The sequence below is a fragment of the Pteronotus mesoamericanus genome, unplaced genomic scaffold (assembly GCF_021234165.1).
Source record: "Pteronotus mesoamericanus isolate MK-2021 breed Mesoamerican mustached bat unplaced genomic scaffold, CSHL_Meso_final scaffold_167, whole genome shotgun sequence".
Lineage (NCBI taxonomy): Eukaryota > Metazoa > Chordata > Mammalia > Chiroptera > Mormoopidae > Pteronotus > Pteronotus mesoamericanus.
In genome coordinates, this window is record NW_026555308.1 from 39,951,050 (window position 1) to 39,957,049 (window position 6,000).

A 6,000-nucleotide genomic window follows, 5' to 3' on the forward strand; every position below is an offset into this window, starting at 1 on the left:
TAGAGCACTTAAATCTCTTAAAAGACACTTCATAATAAAATCCTGTTTTTCCAGGTAGAAAAAAAAGAAAGAAAATGACATGTATTGTATATTAAAACAATGGGATAGAGGCAGAGTTTTTAGATTGGGTGGTCCAGGAAGTCCTCTCTGACGAAGTGATCTTCAAACCTACATGAAGCGAGGGAATGAGCCATGTATAAATATCTAGGAGAAAAATTCTCAAGGCACAACTAGGTATAAGGTCATAATGACAAACTAGGCAGCCAGAGAACAAGGGCTGGCTCACTGAGAGCTCAAAGGACAGTAGAGGCCAAATTTCGCAGGGCCTTGTAGATGATGGACAAGAATTTAGTATTTTTGTTTGTTTAACAGAAGAGTAAGGTGATCTTTATTATGCTTTAAAAGGATCAGCCTGACTTCTCTGTGCAGCAAAGAAGGAAGCCTCCTATACTAAATAGGCCATTGCAAACTGCTGCGGCAAAACATAGTAGTGATTTTATCTAGAGTGATAGAGGTGAATGAGGTGAGAAGAACTGGAGTCAGCATGTTTAAAGGTTAAATCAGAAATAGATATTAAATGACAAGTGAGATGTTCATGTTAAATTAAAAACAGGGTCTATCGTGATATTACATTTATAAAAGTAACAATAAAGATATGCACACAATAAAAAAATATATGCCAAAGTGATAAAATTGTGTCTGGGTGTAGGTTGGCATGAGTTTTATTATTTTTTACTTTTGAATTTTCTAATTGTTCTAAAATAAATTTTTTTGTTTTTGTTAAGAACAAAGTTTGTTTTAGAAAAAATCAATAAAATGGATTCAATTAGGGATGCAACCATGCATATCTTCTAGATTATAAATCTGTGCATAGCATTAAATCAGCAGCTCTAGTGCACTATCCAAATTCTGCCATCCTATATTTCTCCAAAAATCTTTCTAAAATAATGATGCTGAAATAGTCCAGATTATATAGCTTCAAACTAGTTTGTAAAACTCATAACACAGAAATTCAAGCATAATTCTTTCCAGCATTTAAAAGGGGTACTATGGAGGAGAGACTTCAGTGACATGACCAGCTGCCAACCCTCCAGCTAAATCCAGCTTGATCCAGGCCAGAAAAGAAATTATTTTATGTCAAGCCCTTTAGAGACTGTCCAAACCCTCTCCTATGCCCCAGCTATGCTGATTTCTGTAACAGTTCCTTGCCCCACCCTGGGCAAGTGAATAAGACATCTTCCCCATGCCTAGGATGGGTACCAATAGCCCATCCCTCTAGCCTTATTCTATATAAGTCTATAGTGCCTGCCATGTGGTGGTGAGGAGGATATCCACATTGTCTTGAGGAAATCCATGCTCCTCTGCTGTAAATTCCTTCAATAAACTCTCGAGGTAATTAATTATGGAATTGTCAGCCTCTTTCTTTGGTCTCTTGGCCCAGGAAATTTTCCCAACATGTAACCAGTATGCATTTTATTGGATTAACAGTTTAAGATTTGTATTAGTTATCTGTTGTGGCATAACAAATTATCCCCAAATTCATCAGTTTAAGACTACATTTATTATCTAATAGTTCCTGTAGTTCAAGAATTTGGAAGTGGCTCTGTCTCAGGGTCTCCCATGAAGGTGTAGTCAAGATGCCACTGGGTTAGACTGAGTCTGGAGGATGTACTTCAGGATATATCACTTAGCTACTTGTGGGGAAAAATGCCTCCTTTACTTGCTTGTTTGCCGTCTGGTGTCAATTCCTTATCAAATGGCACTCTCTGTTAGTGCCCTCATGACATAATATCTGGCTTCTCCCTCAAGCAAATAATCAGAGGAGAGAAAAGAGGTCTTTTATGACCTAATTGTGACTAATCACTTCTGAAACATTCTGTTCTTGAAGAGTAAGTCACTAAATCCAACCTCACAAGAAGGGATTTGACTCCATCTTTTGAAGGGAGGATTATCAAACAATTTGTGTTCATATTGTAAAATCACCACAATTAAACTATTGTATAATGATTAATGGATAGAGGATATAGGAGACACTAAAAATTAATAATTAGAAAAAATTTTACACAATTATTAACAGAATAATATAGATTAATTTTTTTACTTAGCAAAGAAATTTAAAATATTGGTTTTCTTTGAAAAGAAATATTTATAACCATGAAATAGATTAATCAATATTTTTAAAAAGTCTAGTCGTTATTCAGTTAGACTTGAATTGAAATACAAGTGAAGAATAGTAAACGGTTCTGACAGTTTTCAAGAGCTGGCACAGAATGATCTGACCAGCTAAGCAAAAGCAGATAACATGCACATCATTTATTTATATTAATATTTTACTCAGAAATTCTGGAACTGAATGAGTTTAGCTCACAGGATAAAATAAAAATCATCTATATTTTTCTTCAAGATTTGCACAGCAATACTTATTAAACACCTATTATGTGCAAGTCACTGTATTAGGTACTGTGATGCAACCATATATCATTTTCAAGGATGGAACTTGAAGATATTTGTAGCATTTTATTTTTAAAATATAAATATGGACCAAATTTTTTTCACTGGAATTTTAATATGTAGTAATCTAAACCCTTGTGCTTTTCCCCCATAATTTGGGAGGGAGTATAATGTGTCATTTATTCTTCAAAGTAAACTTTAAAACCATTTCATTCTGTACTCTGACTCTCCTAAAACACACACTACACACACTTTAGGATTTGAGTGTACTTGCATAAAATTTATACAGTAACATAAGAGGTTAGATTTCTTTTATTCTAAGAGGTATTTTTCATATCTCCTTCAAGGATTAATGGTATCCTATTTGCTGAAGTCTATATTTGTGCCACTAAGTGTTCTCAGCCAAAGACATGTTATATATTTCTGTTTGTTGCGATCCATCATTTAGTGTATACTCTGAGTTTAAGATCTAAATGAATTCCCCTACCCCACGATAGGAAAACATATTTATTTTACACTTGTTTATGAAACTTGAGGAATGTTCCTACTCTTTTCTCACACTTTATTATTTAAACTTGGATTATAAAAGCTATAAACATATCTCTTTCAAAAATTTATCTGCCGTTACATATTGTGGCCAAGGGAAAATTGTTTAGCTATATCTGGTTTCAGAGCCCAATATTAGTTCTTTTTGGTCACAACTTCTACACTTCAAAAGTTCTTAATTTTGATGAATGTCTAAGTGATTTACCCTTTGATTGGTTTGATTTTAAAATATAGCAGGAGAAGGAAAAGAATTGTGAATTCTTATATATATATATAATTCTTATATATATATATAAGAATTGTGATTCTTATTTATATATATATAAACATGTCCTATAGTTGTCTTTCCTATAGAATTCATGGGTAGCTATTTTGTTTAAAAAATTTCCTGCAGAATCAACTGATTTTTATACTTTGGAGAGAAATTTTTAAAGCTAAACTGCTCTTTATTTTTTGTGAGTAAACTGTTTAATAGTTTGTATTTTTTATGTTTTTAACATTTTTCCTAGATCTCTTGAAATAATTTGTAAAGAAAACCCACCAAGGTATTTTTAAGTGCAGCAGTCTTTCCATATTGATTTTATTTGGAATATAAGCTTTCTTGATTCATTATCTCATGTCTTTTTGGGGGGAGGTGTCAAACATTTTTTTCTTTCTATTAATCCTTTTCAATATTATTTATATTTTCATTGACTCTTGTATGGTCTTAGTGTTATTTTTGTTCTTACTCTCAACTTACTGATCTTTCAGAAGAAATACGTTTCAGAGAAGCCTAAATTAGATATTGTAATTTCTGTTTTTTAAATTTTATTACTTTTAAAATTGAACTAATTTATTTTTAGGATTTTTTTAGCACAATTTTAAGTACACACACATACAAACACACACACACAGTAGAGAGAAGTACAGAGATTTCCCATATGCTCCCTTCCCACAGGTGCATAGCCTCCCCCCATTATCAACATCCCCATCCAGAGTGGTGCATTTGTTGTAACTGATAAAATTACGTTGACACACCATAATTGCCCAAAGGTCATAGCTTAGAGTTCACCCTTGGTGTTGTGTATTCTATGGGTTTAGATTAATATGTATTTAAATATAAAAATGTGCTAAAAAGTCACAAGACCCATCTGGTGCTTATTATGAACAAAAACAATTACAGATTGATGTACTTGAAGTTTACATCAATTAAATTATCTTTTGAAGTTCTTAATATTAAGGCAATTTATTTCCTTCATCAGAATTGCTCTTCCATATAGTAAAACACTTGTGAAAATTTGTTGAATATTTGAAGTTGCTGGCCCATTGGCAGACACGGGAATTTTATATGGATTTGAATTAGAAAATTTTATTGGACACTATCTTCAAAAATGAGCATTTTCTTTAGTTGAAATTTGCCCCCTTGTGGTTAGTACATAGAGAACACCCGGAACGCTTTGTTTATCCACCATCCGGTCCAGATTTTCTATGTAGAAGACTTTGAACAGCAATTTGGTTCAGAGATATAGGTACCTTTGTATAGAAAGCATGCTATTTTTATTTTGATTTTTTAATTTAGGTTTTCTTTGTTGTTTTTTTTGTTTTGTTTTGTTTTGTTTTTTTTGGTGCCGGGGGAGCTTTGGAGGAGGTATTTAGTCATGGAAGAGACACTGAATCACTGTCACACAGGCCGGTTAGCTAACGTATGTACCATATTAAAACCGAATCATCACTATGTGCTTTATGATTATATTTTAAAGCTAGTAAATATCCTTCAAACATCATTGCATCTGTTCGTTCGAAACTGAACGCAACCGCGGGGAAGGCTGGGAAAACAAGGTGGAATTGCACTAACAAGTTCTGATTGGCTCACCCTGGTCCTGAGACGACCTTCCGGCTCTAAGAGCGGCTCCTATAGCGTCCTTAGCAACCAGTCCCGGTCCCCGGCGACCCCGAGCGCTGCGGTGAGTCCCTACCAGATCTTGATTGTGAACACTTGAGAAGTAAGGTTATTGCTGCACTCACTATTCCAGGGCAACCAGGAGACCCACACACACCCATGGCAGCGCTGAGCCTCCTTTTTTAGGGTCCCAAAGCTCTGGCTGCTGGAAGAAAACTCCACTACTCACGCCCCCAGGCCAGGCCTGCCATCCCAGCCCCTCTTAAGATTCTAAACGGTCTAGCGTGGAAACAATCCTGCGAGGACATGAAAGGAGAAAGTAGGGGGTCAGCCACCAGGTCATCTGATAGGGAAATAGCTTTTCTTGCTGGGGAGACCATAAGAAGTTGGGAACTTTCTTATTGCTATCAATTGGGGAATTCTTTTCATTTTCTCTGGACAGGGAGTCGCTTGTCCGCTATCAACTCTTAATTCAGGAGCCAGCTTGCCTCACTGTACAGTTTTCAAGTCCTCCCATATTTGGTGAAATTGCCTCCCACCTTTCTCTCTCTCTCCCTCTCCTTCAAAAATTTAAAGCGCACTCGTGTGTGTGGGGTGTGGGGGCGGGCGGGGAATGCCTTGAGGATGTAAAACCCAAGGATTTTAAAAAGGCAATTAATCTTGAGAAGAGGGTACAAGTTATCCACTAGGAAAAATTTCTAGGAGTAAAGGTGATGGTAGGATTCCCTTATTTACCTTATCTCAACAATGTGTCTGAATGAATTATACTTTTTTTGGTGGTCTTTGGTCAAATTATCTTGTGTTCCTTAAGGCTGTAGTCTAAATCTTGTATTCCCTAAAGCAGGTTACCTATCCAAAGACTTGCTAATTTTAGCACTGTTAGATAATTTTAACATTGTCTAGTTCTCATAAATTGTTTTTTTGAAGTGTACTTTTCTAAACTTGTTTTAATTGGAGCTTAACAAAATACACTAAGGATTAATGTTAAAACCTTTGCTTTCTTTTTTTAAATTCAGGATCTATACCAGGTGGCAAATGAAGTGTCAAGCATACAAACAGCGTTCTGGAGCGGTTTCATCAGCTGAAACATATCTCCTCAATGTATAAATGTTCTTTGTTTCGAT